Source organism: Cyprinus carpio, unplaced genomic scaffold (assembly GCF_018340385.1).
Source record: "Cyprinus carpio isolate SPL01 unplaced genomic scaffold, ASM1834038v1 S000006749, whole genome shotgun sequence".
In the NCBI taxonomy this organism is placed as follows: domain Eukaryota; kingdom Metazoa; phylum Chordata; class Actinopteri; order Cypriniformes; family Cyprinidae; genus Cyprinus; species Cyprinus carpio.
The window spans coordinates 277,467-293,474 of record NW_024879348.1 but is presented as its reverse complement, the minus strand read 5'-3'; the positions used below and the strand labels follow the sequence as shown (position 1 = coordinate 293,474).

Here is a 16,008-nt window from a genome sequence, read left to right as displayed (position 1 = left end):
TACGCCGAACCCAATTCTTCATGTACCAATGACTTGTTATTATGAGGTGTGTTATTATCATTGTTCCATAAAAAAAAGAGCCACGTGCTGCTAGGAGTAAAAAATTGCCCAGTATCCCGGAAAGTAATGCTTGCTTGTGATAACTGGACAAATACGGACACTGCAACAACAAAAATGTAATCCCCAAGTTTTTCAAAAAATGACTTGATGCAATATTGAAAAATACTCGTTTTGATTTCTAACTTTAATTTGGTTATAAAATTGTAAAATTAAGAACATTTAAACCCACCATCAGATAATTTATTAACAAGGATACTTTTTTATTTTATGAGGTTTGCTTCTCCAGATGATATTAAAGAGTATTTTATCCATTTGTGTGCATATAACCTATTGGGGCTCTAAGTGAGTGAAAAGAAAAGATGCATGCTGCTTTCTCGAGAGACCTTCTTTGCCTTAATAGAGTTCTTCCCTGTACAGAAGATCTCTCGCCTCACTGCATTGTTGTTATACCTCTTTCACATTTTGTTCACAAAAACAGGTCTAAAATTTTGAGCTGACCATTGCATCAGTAGGGCCTATTTTTAGAGATTTTGATTCCCAAATAGTTTACCATACTTTTAACAGGAATATTACACACAGTGAATAGGTTGTTATTTTTAAGCTGTAGGATCTCGCATTTAGAGATCAGAGTTAAATTAAATCCAGAAAATTCTGATAACTAATTCAATGCAAGAGAACTACCTCTGAACTATCACCACTATTTTTTTTTGTGTGTGTGTGTGGTTCATCAGCAAGTTGCAGTCTTTTAATGTGTATTTCATTAATTTTCAGTTCCTTTGAAAGGAATGTTGATTTCTCTTATTTGAAGTCTTTTAAAGGGCCATGTGTAATGTCTGGCAAAAAAATCCAAAGTCAATACTCCACATTCCATTACCAGATGGGGGCAGTATGCCTCAATAAAGTGAATTGGTCTACTCTAGAGTAACAAACGGAGAAACGGCACATAGTCTCTATGCTCCGCCCCTACCTTCACAATCAAACCCTAGAGCCATAGCCGAAGCCTAAAGGACGTTTTGCCTCCAGAGGAACGTTGGGTGATGTCAAGTGATTTTGAAAACATGACATCTTCAAGCTAACTCCCCTTCACCTTTACCAGGGAATATGTTCATATTCGTTTGATGTTCATATTACATTTTGAATTGTATAGATACACATTATTTGAATTAAATTAATTTGACAGACAGGCATTCTGTCAACATCATTGGTCAACATCAGACAGCGAGATGTTGACCAATCTAGCGCCAACCAACGTAACCCAGAGCTGCCAACTCTCAAGCATTCACCGTGAGACACACGCAATTGACTCTTTTCACACGCTTTCAAAAACTTGACCGCTCTCGGAATATAGTGAGTGAGTGCGCGCGCGCGGCCGGGGCTCGCTCTCGCTATCTCTCTCTCTCTCTCTCTCTCTCTCTCTCTCTCTCGGGTTCATTATCATCGAAGACATTTCAAGCTTCTTAGGTAATGTTACATTTTAGCATCAGCTTGGTAGGAGACGGGCTTTGGTAGATAAACAGGTGAAAAACCGGATCGGATCTGTGGGTAAATTTATAGCTAGCTTACTATCAAACGCAGCTACGGTTAGCCATCGCTAACATTAGCACGTTTATCGAAACAGCCTTCGATACATTTCTATGTTATAACTTCCCGAAAAAAATACGCAAACATATAAAACAAACTTCTAGCGAAAAAACTAACAGCATCTTACTTACCAATCCAAAAGAAATGTTGCAAGTTCGGAGTCGAAGCTCATTTCTTTCAAGTCCATCAGTTGTCTGCCAGCGATGGAAAGCAGTGCGATATTTACTCTGTTTCGGCTCCTTTTCTTATCAGGTTTTGATTTGTGATTCCGAGCGCGGTTGCTTGACATCAGCTTCAAGTACGCCACAAGCCCGTGCGAGTTATTCGTGTATTGCAGGTTGGCTGGTGGTTATGTTGTCCGCATACCGCCTCCCATGGCCGAAACTGGTATTACGACACCTGTCGGGCCGTGGCTAGTAATGCTAATGCTAATTAAGGTTGATATCTCTGCAGCACTATAACTTGACACATTTTTTTTTAATGACATCATCGCCCTTATTTCTTCTCATTCTTTTGATGCGTTGTAGGTCATTTTTTTGGATATTTTTACCTCAATTTTTACAACCATGGCACCTTTTAAGGCTTTATATTACATATTTAACTGTGCAACAGCGCCTCATACAAACAGCGTCAAAAGCCGTCACTACATCCGGGTCGGTCGCTATAGTCCTTCCGCTGTAGGTTTTATAACGCTGATCCAGGGAGATCACGAAGGTAAGCAGCTGCTCTTTCACTTGATTTATCTGTTTGCAAATCAAGGTTTTGACAGTGTCTCATTTTTTTACAATCTCATATACCTTCTGTAAATAAATCCGAACATTATCTTTGTGCAATGCCGCAGTCCCTCAAATGTCATGAGCGTGAATATGGAGGTCACTTCGGGACGAGTTCCCATTTTTCAACATCTGAGAGATTTATGCAATAATGTATAATATGGAGGCATCTCTGATCTACATGGATGTGTTTTTTTTTTTGCTGCTGCTCAACTATTTACTCTTCCCGTCTCTTGCCTTGCATAACTGTTCCCTTTGTTTGAAGTGTTGATCCGTTTTGTGAGCCTTTTAGTTCATGTAACTTGTTATACGTTAGATTATGGTTGCAGTGTTGAACCTCAGATATTTGTGTTGTGAATTAATTTATAAGCGGGTATAATTTTGGGGTTTGTTTAATGCTTCCCTCTGGTCGTTTTGTTCGTAACAAACATGTAAACATTCAATGCAAAAATAACAACAATAAAAATACTTTTTAAAATATATATTTTTAGTTTTTATTTTAATTTTTTTTAAATAAGTTAAGTAATTTTATGATATTTTTTGTTATTTCTATCAATTTTTGTATTTTAGTTTTAGTATCTTTACTTCCTTCATTAGTAAGTTGGCAAAGCACCACATTTCTAATTGTCGTATAGATTTAAGTTTTTCATGTACTATTTACAGTATAATTAATTTAAATGAGTTTTATTTCAATTACTAAAAAAAACTTTTTAATAGTTTGTTTTTAGTGGACAATAACAGTAAAGGTCATTAGGACTGGAGTTGTTATTAAACTGCATCATGTGGTACAGCTTTGGTTATGAGGGGGACGGTTCATGCTCATTGGTTCCTTCATATCTTTCAGATAAGATGTTGTCCTGTCTGGGCTGTCCCGTTCTTAGGCCGGGTTCTGACCACCGGGGCTTCACGTGTCCCGGTTGCTGTGGTTGCATATGGTGCATCACGCACTAAACTGCAGCCGCCAACACCGCCTCTCCTCCAAACTCTGTGACACCGGTGCGGTTCAACAGCAGCACAGCTCAACAGGTGACTTGATACTCAAATCCACTGTCTGCATAATTGATGATCGATGACAATTAGTTATAATCAGTGTGTGGCACCCAGGAAACACCAAAGAAGACCAAATTCGGACCTCTAGCTGACCAGGACAGAATATTCACTAACCTTTACGGACGACATGACTGGAGGTAAAAAATATTTAAAAAATATTCTGAATTATATCTAAAGACAGGACTTAAACTTACTCTGAATGTTCCCTACTATTGTTATGGAAGCTATTTTTTTCCATGGACTAAAAAATGTATATATAAAATAATTGTGACTTTTTTTTGTCTACAATTCAGATATGTTTTTTTTCCATGCTATTTGCAAGTTTATATATCAAAATTCAAACTTTTCTCAGAAAATTTCTTGTTTTATATCATGCACTCAGACAGGTTTTTTCTTCTTCTCAGAATTGTGAGTTTATTAATCGTAAGATGTAAATTGAGGAAAAAAAGTAAGCTTCCAGTAATTTGGTGTATTTTCTAATTTAGGTGTTTTGGGTATCTATTAAACAATTAAAATTGCAATTTATTATTAATTTATTATAAGTTGCAATTGTAAAAAATGCAGTTTATTAGTAATATAACACACACACACACACACATACATACACACATATATATGTGTGTGTGTGTGTGACCCTGGACCACAAAAAGTCTTAAGTGTCAATTTTTCAAAATTCTGGAAATCTGGAATCTGAGGGTGCTAAAATCTAAATATTAGGAAAATCGCCTTTAAATTGTCCAAATGAAGTTATAAGCAATGCATATTACTAATCAAAAATTAAGTTTTGATATATTTACGGTAGGAAATTTACAAAATATCTTCAGGGAACATGATTCTTTGCTTAATTATCCTAACGATTTTTTGGCATAAAAGAAAAAATCGATAATTCCCGCATACCCATACAATGTGTTTTTGGCTATTGGTACAAATATACCCCAGCAACTAAAGACTGGTTTGTGGTCCAGGGTCTCACACACACACATTATATTTATTTATATATATATATATATATATATATATATATCTATATATATATATAGATATATATAATATAATATTAATATAATATACATGCATGCATTATTGTCATCATTTGTGCATGTGTTTAATGTGGTGAATTGTCCATATATCTCAGGGCGGAAAGGTGCCCTGAGGGAGGAGAGGTGACTGGTACAAGAACCAAGGGATTTTGGATAAAGGAGTGGACTGGATCCTGAAGACGAATTAAGGTCTCGGGGTCTGCGTGGCAGAGGAGGTGCTGGATTCCCCCACAGGGATGAAGTGGGGAGCTTCATGAACAAGCCCAGTGATGGCAGGTAGGTTTTGCATCTCAACAAATTAACGGGTTTCATAAGTCACATGACTCTGCAAAAGCAAAAAAGCAGATGTAAATGCTGGCCAGTGCATCTATATTTAGCTCTTTTCATTAAGATCAAAATCAGGTCATACAGAAGCATACAAAGTCTCTTGTTTTTTTCACCCCTCTCAGGCCTAAATATCTGGTGGTGAATGCGGGACGAAGGAGAGCCCGGTACCTGCAAGGACAGAGAGATCATGCGTCATGATCCTCACAAGCTGATTGAGGGCTTGTCCTGGTGGCTGGCAGGGCCATGGGAGCACGTGCTGCCTACATCTACATCCGTGGAGAGTTCTACAATGAGTCGTCCAACCTGCAGGTGAAGTGAAAAAAGATAGGGGTGTTTTCCTCACATAACATAATTCATTTTTAAAAAGAAAGAAAGCTCAGTTCCAAAACCTAATGAGTTGCCATAGAGGCAGCATTGGTAAGGCATCGTAGGCGGTTTCAAAATGCAAAAATTAATAAACAGAATATTAATTAAATAAATAAAACAACATATCAAAATAATAAAAGCTATATTATAATTTTTGTCATATTACAATACCATTCAAAAGTTTGTTTTTTGAAAGAGATGCATACGTCTATATTAAGCATGGCACTATGCACTAAACTGGTCAAAAGTTGACAGTAAAAGAAATGTACTTTTTACAAAGTATTTCTATTTTAAATAAATGCTGTTCTTTTGCGCTTTATTTTCATCACGGAATCCTGAAAAAAAAAAAAACATGTATTGTAGTTTCCACCAGAAATATTGAGCAGCGCAACAGTTTTTCAACATTGATAATAATAAAAAAAAATTGAACTGAGTGTCAGATAAGCATATTAGTACTTATCACAACTCCAGACTTTTGAGTATATGTTAATAATAGTTTCACTACATAGTCCTATTAGAAATATTATAAATTATATAATATTGTAAATATTAATCTAAATATTTTAAATACTTTAAGTACTATAACAAATAGTCATAAAAATCATGCATTTTTTTAATGATGATGTTTATTATCTAATTCTTGTATGTGGTATGTATTCGTTTTTGTATTCAATTCAGTTACCATTATTAGAATTGATTGGATGTCAAACCTTCCCTAATTGAGGGAAGTAATATATTGACCTCATGTTTTTATGTGTGCTTTCTCTCAGGTGGCCATATTAAACGAGGCCTATTGCAGCAGGGGCTGATTGGCAGGAACGTCATGCGGCTCAGGTTATGACTTTGACGTGTTTGTGATGCGCGGTGCGGGAGCATACATCTGTGGAGAGGAGACGGCGCTGATCGAGTCCATCGAGGGAAAACAGGGAAAACCTCGTCTGAAAACCCCTTTCCCTGCTGATGTGGGGGGTAAGTGAGAAACAAACAAACCCAAAGATTATATATTTTATTTTGAAATTTATTTTGGGATATTATATTTTATTTTCTATGAATGACATGATACAAGTTACATGTTTTCAATGTGTTAATATATCTATTTTTTGCATTACATTTTGTATATGTGACATGTTTTTTTAATGTGATTCATTTTTACGGTGATAAAAATTTGACATTCTTGTTGCAGGTGTGTTTGGCTGTCCAACAACTGTGGCCCAATGTTGAGACGGTAGCCTGTGGCAACCGGACCATCTGCCGTCGGGGTGGCACGTGGTGTTTCTGAGTTTTGGCCGAGAGAGAAACTCTGGGGACGAAGCTCTTCAACATTTCCGGCCATGTCAACACCCCCTGCACAGTGGGAGGAAGAGATGTCCATATCCTCTGAAAGAGCTGATTGAAAAGCATGCAGGTACACACTCATTCCATCCATACACGGAAATGTTTGTTCATGTCTAATCATGGTCCCCGATTTTGAGATTATTGAGACTTGATGGATATGATCTCTGTAGGGGGTGTCCGGGGTGGTTGGGATAATCTCCTGTGTGTTATTCCTGGTGGCTCTTCCACGCCACTAATCCCACGTCATGTGTGCGACACCGTTCTGATGGATTTTGATGCCCTCATTCAGGCTCAGACTGGTCTTGGCACAGCTGCACTTATTGTCATGGATAAATCATTAGTCGAATTTGTAAAATAACTAGGGCTGTTGATTTAACGTGTTAATTAATTATGGAAACAATAATGATAAACGCATTTAACACACCTTCCCATCCATGTACATCATATTATCTTGCATGCAGCGTTGCTGATGAACATGAGGAAGAAAGACTTAACTGCATGATGGAGCTTGTGAGAATGCAGTTATATGCCCTAAAATTCAAGATATGAGGGCAAATATGGCCCCAGTGTGGGTTTTTGGTCTTCTCTTTTATATCATATGATATATGTTAACAATATCACAGGAGCAAGAGTGCTGGTTTTTTTTCCTGAATATTTGCATGATTGCCAATGTAATTACTGATTTATATACAACAGTTTCAATAAAAAGGAGTAATATTTATTACATTTTAGTCATAATATTGTCAGTATTTTCAGTTTTTGTTCAATTTCGGCAATGAAAATAGTTCTGAACAAAGTCGAAGTAGAACTGTTTGTGCCTTTCAGAGCAGCATACAGTGGATGTTTTCATTATTGAATGAATCCACCTTTTTGAACAAATCGATTGAGTCAATGATTTAATAACCAGTTCATAAAGACGACACTTTATTTCTGAGGAATGAATCAGCCATTTGAATGAATCGTTGACTGAAAAACTGAATGACTCTCTCATTAAGACTGACTGGATCTTTTAGTTTTTTTATTTAAGGTATCAAAAAATAAATAAATAATAAACAGTTGTTTATTATTATGTATATTATATTTGTGTGTGTGTGTGTGTGCGTGTATATATATATATTTTACATGGACCACAAAACCAGTCATAAGGGTCAGTTTTTTGAAATTGAGATTTGTGCATCATCTGACATTTGTCTGAGCTACAACTATTTGAAAATCTTGAATCTGAGGATGCAAAAAATCTAAATATTAGAAAATCCCGCCTTTAAAGAGTTGTCCAAAAGAAAGTTCTTAGCAATGCATATGTTGAGACTCTTGGGTAATATTCAGCAGATCCCAATTCTTTAATTGAGAACGCGCTGGATGGTGCTGCAGCCATCAAAAGTCTAACCAAAGCAGTGATACTTTGGGTTTATAGATTAAATTGGAGTTATATAAATTTCAAGGGGGAGGAAATACATTGAGGTGGAGACAATTTTAAACAAAGCAAGCAAATGGAATCAGGTAAATACCAGACACTGGCATTTTCCCAGCCTTGATCTCATCAGCATAAAACAGTGTCAGTTAAATACAGAGTGCCTGACAGTATCACCCATACCTTCACATTATCATAGAAACAAAGGCACAGCTGTGCCTTGATCTTAAGAAGCCAGATGGTCAGAAGAGCAAACAAAAGGTCAGTGTCTCAGTGAAACCTGGGCTGCTTGACTTGATCATCTCAGAATGTCATAATCTTAACCTCAAAATGTAGAACCCAATGTACAGACTATAATATTGGAAACTAGATTTAACATAGTACAAATTTGTAATCCCACAATTATATTTGATAATAGTTTTAGTTTTGTTATATTTTGTAATCCCACAAGATTGAACACAAAATGTTTACATGATATTTACGTACTATCCTAATGATTTTGGGCATAACAGAATAATTTATAATTTTGACTCATACAATGTTTTCTTGGCTATTGCTACAAATATACCTGTGCTACTTATGACTGGTTTTTGTGATCCAGGGTCCACATATACATACATATATGTATGTGTGTGTGCTTATGTATGTTATTTTATATATATATAATATAAAATTCTTGCAATGCAAAGTTTGTCTAATAAATTCTGTTGAATCAACACATTTTTTCTACTTTATTGTAATGTTTTTTTCAGTTGCTTTTCTCTTTTAACACAACAATGACTGAGGGTCACTTCTCAGCCCAAATTTATTTTCAATTATTTGTGATTCATTTAATTAAATTACCAGCATATCATGTAATTAATTAAATAAAAAAAATGAAAACACTTGACATTCCTAAATTGAACACACTTGTGGTTTCTGTGGACATGGACCACTTTGAAACGCTATACTGATCCCCCTTTTCATCACTTCAAATTCCCATAAGCATTTTTTACAACAGGGAAGTTTTCTAAATGAGTGAAATACAATAGGCCGGGATTAATTGTTTTTTTTTTTTTTTTAAAGTTCCATCTGCTAATTTGATTGTTTGGTCATTCCCTCTTCACAGACTGATGTTATTCGAGCTATTGCCCGCTTAATTGAATTCTACAAGCACGAGAGCTGTGGCCAGTGCACTCCTTGCAGAGATGGTATGAAATAATACAAATTTATGTAAATATACACTAGTCAGTAGTAACATGTACAGAATGTTACAATGAATATTACCATTCTTGTCTTTTTCCTGTGCCTTTCATGAGTGGACTGGATGAATAAGATGATGTGGGCAGCTTTGTGAAAGGCGATGCACAGTCAGCAGAGATTGACATGATCTGGGAGATCAGCAAACAGATTGAGGGCCACACCATCTGCGCACTGGGAGACGGAGCCGCATGGCCAGTTCAGGTAAAGGCAGAATTTTATTACATTTTATTTGTTAGAATCAGTAGATAATTTGATTTATATATATAATTATTCATAATATAGAATTATTAATTTTAAACCACTAAAAATGTTTCAACTGAACTTGCATTTATATTTTGTTTTGTTCTCAGGATTGATCCGTCACTTCCGCCCTTTAATGGAGAACAGAATTTGCAGACTTCAAACAGAAACAGCAGGCGCGTGCTTGAAAGCTTCATATCTGCGCCCTTTCTGGCTCATCCTGTCACTTATAGTTATTTAGCAAAACTGGCAAAACCGACATGATCTCATCGCTCACCGAAAACAGTTTGAGCAGATGCCATCCTCATTTACAGTAACTTGTAGTGAGTAATGGTTTTATGGTTTGATGTAATTATGTCAAATCCCATTACGATGTTAATGCCGTTTTTTCTTGATAAGAAATCTTACACTGATAAACACTTATAGTTTTGTGGAAATAAAGAGCCTAGAACTTGAAACAGTGTTGTTTAATCTGGGTGAGAGGAGAATGTGTTGTTTGATCATGAACTGCGTGAATTGGGAGAAATGGGAGAAGGCAATGTAAAGATCTATTTTTAGAACCATTATGTTTAGTCCCTTTTATGATATTAATAGCATTATTCCTTTATATGAAATCTTTCTCTATATACATAGTTCTCACTTTTTGACCAATGACTTTTGTCTTAATTAATTTGTTCATTAGTTCTTAATTTTAAAACCAATTTATTGAGATTCCTGCAGAGGACTTCCAATATTCTTGGAATATAGATTCAAAATTGGAAAAAACCAAAACAACAAAATCAGCCAATCAACGCCGCCGTTAGCCCTCGAAACAACCTGCTTGTTTTGACGTTGACTAAGAAACATCAGATAAAGATGCTTCAGCTTTTGGACAACTTCGATTTTACATTTGCGCCTTTTTGTCGCGTTGTCAAAGGTAATATGATCTGTTTCTCGTTACTTACATGAGATACTTGGCTGTTATTATAGGCATGCTGAAGTTTGAATATTGATGATTGGTCTTTGTTGAAGATATAATAACTAGAATATATTACAACCTTTTGGTGAATGTCGCAAAGCTTGTCAAACAATTCGTTTGTACACCAACATTTTTTAGAAAAAAAAATCTTCATATTAAGCCTGTTAAGATTTTATTTCCAGGTACAATGAAACGTTATTCCCCTCAGTACTCTGTCTTTCTGGACATTTTACTTTTACTGTTATCATAGTTTTCAATAACGAAAACAGTAATTTTTAACTGTATCATTAAATCAATTCTGTGTTAAATAGTTTTAAATGCAGTACAACAAATACTACCATGAATGTTTTTTCACTTTTCTTTTTTGTGCTTAATTGTCATAAAAACAATGTCATGATCTAAAAAGTTCAGGCTTCTTTTTCTTTCAATGAACAAAATCTCTTTTTTTTACTTGTGATTCTAGACTGAAATTTTGACCTTGACGAGTTTGAATTAGAGTCACCCTTTTTAATTTTAATTAATATTTAGTATAATGGGTATTGCGATAAAAAAAACAAATCGCACATCATTTTGTGATTAAGTTTTAATTTATAGAATGTGCTTTAAACATTAAGCTGTCAAGTAAAAAATAAAGAGCCTTTAACAATATGAGACAACAGCAGAAATGTGAATTATCAGCATCAACACTCTTGATTCCAGAAAACATTCCATGATATGAAACCACTGTCATTATTTTAGTTCTAGGTAGGAGTGGTCTTTTTTTATTTCATTGTTCACGTCATGAAGCCAAGCAGATCAGATAAGGGACAAGCAATTCTTTCAACATCTTGAAAGCAAAGGTTGTGTCCGGAGGTCAGTGTTGCACGCCTGAACAAACTTCTGAGCTGCTCCTGTCACAAGTATATAGAAAGTATCTAAAGGTTCTGGAAAATTGGACTGCAATATCCAGTTCAACCACTCGGTGTCAATGCTTCATACAGCACCTTTAAAGGTGAAGACACACAAGAAAGAAATTTTATAATGACATGAGAATGCCTAATTATGACAGAATTTTATGTGAACTATCCATTTAATAAAACATGGGTTAAATTTTGATTTCAACGCTTTGATTTCAAGTGCATTGAACCTTAACTAATTTTCAGGTGAACTGATTGGGTTAGAGTACTATGGAAGCAGATTAGTCTCAAATATAATTCACGCAAAAAACACGATTCACACATGCGTAGACAATTTCACATGCATGAAACCTAATTCACGTACACACAAAAAAATTCAACGTGCATGCAAAAAAAAGATATATTCACAAAAGCAATTCACATGCGCAAAATAAAATTATATATTCATAAAAGACATTTTCACAAATGCAAAACACAATTCGTAGATATACAACTGTGCACAAAAACCTTTGAATGTTTAAATGTACGAGTGTCTGAAATGTACAAATCGTCATTTACTACGAATCCACTCGGATTTGTGTGTGTGTGTGTTTTTGGAGACTTTCCTGGCAGAGCTCTCTTCCCACGTGGGTCTGTCGCACTCTTTAGCCAATCAGATGCGAGCTTACCATTCAACCAATCATATCATAAGCCACTGAGACTGCATTCAAGGAGCACGATCGATTCTGCGCACCTTTTGCGCCATATGGATTAATTAGAACGGCAATTAGCCTTTTACATCAGTAATCCCATAGACAGTAAAAGAAATTGACACAGCGACCCAAATTGAACTCCATTGAGACAAGTGAAGCCCATTTTAAGCGATTTTTAGCACTTCCGTTTCTGACGCGCAGACTCAAACTAAGCTTGATGCCGTCAGCAACCTGTCTGACAGATGTAAATCTTCTAGTAGCTGTGCATGCAAACTGCCATCTTTAATCTTGCAGAGACAGCGAGCTTGAGTGGGGAGTTTCTTTGGCGTGAGTGAGCAGGAGTATTCTGTTTAATTATTTTTGTATAGTATTTTAAAATGTAACGCCAGGGCTTCTATGGGATTCTCTCTCGACGTCTCCCCGATTGCCTGCGAGCTTCTGAATGCACTCTCAGTGGCTTATGATATGATTGGTTTAATGGTAAGCTCGCATCTGATTGGCTAAAGAGTAAGACAGACCCACGTGGGAAGAGAGCTCTGCCAGGAAAGTCTCAAAAACACACACACACAAATCCGAGTGGATTCGTAGTAAATGACGATTTGTACATTCAGACACTCGTACATTTTAAACATTCAAAGGTTTTTTGTGCACAGTTGTATATCTATGAATTGTGTTTTGCATTTGTGAAATGTATTTTATGAATATATAATTTTATTTTGCGCATGTGAATTGCTTTTTGTGGATATATCTTTTTTTTCACGCACATGAATTTTTTTTGTGTGTACGTGAATTAGGTTTCATGCATGTGAAATTGTCTACGCATGTGTGAATCGTGTTTTTTGCGTGAATTATATTTGAGACTAATCTTCTTCCATAGAGTACCTGTACCATCAGACTGACAAAGCAATCCAGGAAAGCAGATTTATCATTAGACAGATGGAAACCACTGACGTCTAAGTGGCTAAAAGTGAGAGCTGCTGCAAACTAGAGGACATTGGGGATTGGACAATCGCACATCAACCCATCCCATCTCTGTTAGAAGCTTCTCCATCGATGTATGCAAAATATATTTCAGCTTGGTTTTTCCAAGAGGCACTTTAAAAATATTAATGTGAGGCATTCAATCCTTTCCAGAACAAGCCGAGGTTCTCAGTTTCAGGTGGAAGATCTCTTTCCTCCAATCACAAGATGGCTTTTGTACCAGGAAGTATGTGCAAAGATCAGAGGCTATCCAGTGCGGGAAGTGTAATAAAGAGAGAATAATGTCAACTCATCGCCAGTATTTTGGCAACTGGTATTGTGAGGAGACTGAAACAAAACCCTTTGCTGTGTGGCAGGCTGAACTGATAGAGCGGGGTTATGGAAAGAAGTTGTTCTGAAGGGTGGAATCGGTAATGAACATCCAGCTCCTTTTGTTTTAATTGTTCTTATTTAACTGCATTTTTTCCATTAGTTGTATGTAATGAAATGTTTGATTTGTGGTGCTTCTAATCAAGATGTAATTGCAGCGCTGCAGTAAAATCATCCGTGGCAGTGGACCTGAACTGTTTTGTCCATATTACTCAATACTTCTGCAATTCATAATTGGTTTCAGGGGAAATATTATTTTTATTTATGCTTAAAATCTATTGTTTATAGCAGTTGAAACCTCTTAATAATTTTAATAAGCCATATAAAACCAAACATTAACACAGAGTTTAGCCTAGAAGAAGAAACTGACTGAATTATTATTTTATTTAGCATGAAATCAAATGGGAAAATGGGACACTTTTGGGACAGTCTCTGCATATTTTCCAGACTGTCGTCGGTGTTGAGTCTGGTTTCTTTTATCATTTTATAAAATTAAAAATATATACAAACAGAACTGTATAGGCTCAAGAGCTATTCAAAAGTTGTACATTATTTGAATAATAAAAAAAGAAACCATAAAATGTAATAAAAAGATTCAGAATTAAGAGAGACTATATCCTGCTGTACCTATAAATAGAATACAGTGAAAATATAAAGGTGACATTATTTCTTTTGATAGGACTTCTCTACGAGTCTTCTGTCGCCCTCTTTTATTTGAAGTACAGACAAGCTTTGTAATTTACTATGTACAGAAGTTAAAACATTGCCCTGCCCCGTGTGAGGCTCGAACTCACGACCTTCAGATTATGAGACTGACGCGCTGCCTACTGCGCCAACGAGGCTGTGACGACAAAGCCTGCAAAGGCTTCTGGGAAAAATACGCGAACCAATACATTTTTCTGAATATATTATATATTTTACTCCGCAGGAACGCGGCAAATGCTTAATTTTATTTATTTATTTTATTGAGAAAAATGTACTTTTGTTGACTGGTAACGTAGCCTACACGTTGCTGCGGATGATTCCGCTCTGGCGACACCCAACGGGAGCAGGAGAAGCTGAGACACACGTTTTAACATTTTTTTTTCTTCCAGTTAGTTTTTTCCAACTCTACCAGTTATTTGTTTAAATGACAAAATATTTATTTAGACTTTATATTGTTATCAGTCACAAATAATAATGTGGTCCCAAAAACAAGAAAATTAAATGATTCCAGAGGTTATAGTTTAATTATATCACGCCAGTAGTTAAAGAACTACAAAATAATTAACCATATAAAGCCTGCTTTATCATATATGATCAGTGGTGTATAAAGTACCTGAAAGCTATACTCATATAAAAGTACAGATATCTTACCAGAAAATGACTTTGGTAGAAATCGAAGTCACCGTTTAGAATCTTACTCCCCTTAAAACGAACCATTGTTTTATTGTAGTAAAAATGCAGTAACCATTTTAAAACCATGGTTAATTTTCGTAAGTCTTAAAGCAGCTATGTAATATTTATTGTACTTAAGTAGTTAAGGTATTTTTTTTTATCTTAAACCCACTGAAGTATTGAAAGTAAAAGAACAAGTAACTGCAAAATGGAAAAGATGCAAATAAATACTATATATATATATATATATATATATATATATATATATATATATATATATATATATATATATATATAATATATATATATATATATATGTTCATACACAGCTTGAGTAGCAAGATTGTGTTCAGTGTTAGCTCTTTCTTCCATTTTCTATTGATGGGTAAGAATAAGAAGACTTCATCTGGTACTTAGTGTCTTTCATTCCAACATAAGAAAACATTTCTGGAATTTGCATCTGAAATAACATTTAGATATGTATTTATATTTCGATGTATTTACACAGTTTAATGTAGCTCAGAAGGGACATGGATGCATTAAACCTGTAGTTACAGAAGGCAAAATAATGTGTTATTTTTAACATAAAATGTTGAATACTGATAATTTGAAATGATTTAAAGCATGAAAAAATCGTCGACATGTGAAATTAAAGCCGCCAGGAGGTGGCAGCAAGTGACTGTTAATCAGGGAATCATTGAGATTCAACCGATTCATTCGAATGGCTGATTCATTCAGAAACAAAGCATTTAATAATGTTAATGGGTGAATCACTGAATCATTTATTCAACCGATTTGTTCAAAAAGCTGATTCATTCTATAAGTAAACACCATTGCTCAGAGACGCAAAACAGTGTTGTGATCTTTATTTGGAACTATTTTTGTTGGCAAATTTGAGCAAAAACAAGCAAAATTATATCTAAAATGTAAGTCACTTATTGCTAACTTTACTGAACTTGTATAAAATGATTATTAAATTAGCTATCATGCTGATATCTGCAGAAAAACTGTACACTCTGTGTGATATAGATTAAATTAGCTATATTAAATTATATAAATATAAAAAGCATACAGAAGCATTTTTGCCGTCTACAATTTAAGAATGCCTTGAATTTTGAGTTTTAATAGACTAATAAATCCCGTGCATGCTCTCTCTGTGTGTGTGAGATTTAGTGATATACTTGATAATGTTAATGTCAGATCGCACACCATTAAAACAACACTTACCATATTATCATCGCAGAAGAAATACTGTATATCGCAGACCCCAGACTCGACTTCAGTAGAAAATGAAATCCTCCGCAGTTGTG

At 35.3% G+C, this 16,008-nt stretch overlaps 1 non-coding gene and 1 pseudogene across 1 annotated transcript; one reads left to right on the top strand and one right to left on the bottom strand.

The window, feature by feature from the left end:
* Nucleotides 1-2,283: 2,283 nt before the first annotated feature.
* Nucleotides 2,284-9,666, top strand: LOC122144678 (annotated as a pseudogene).
* Nucleotides 9,667-14,090: 4,424 nt separating this feature from the next.
* On the bottom strand, nucleotides 14,091-14,163 carry trnam-cau. Its single transcript has one exon. It is a non-coding gene; the product is annotated as a tRNA-Met (tRNA).
* Nucleotides 14,164-16,008: the final 1,845 nt, after the last annotated feature.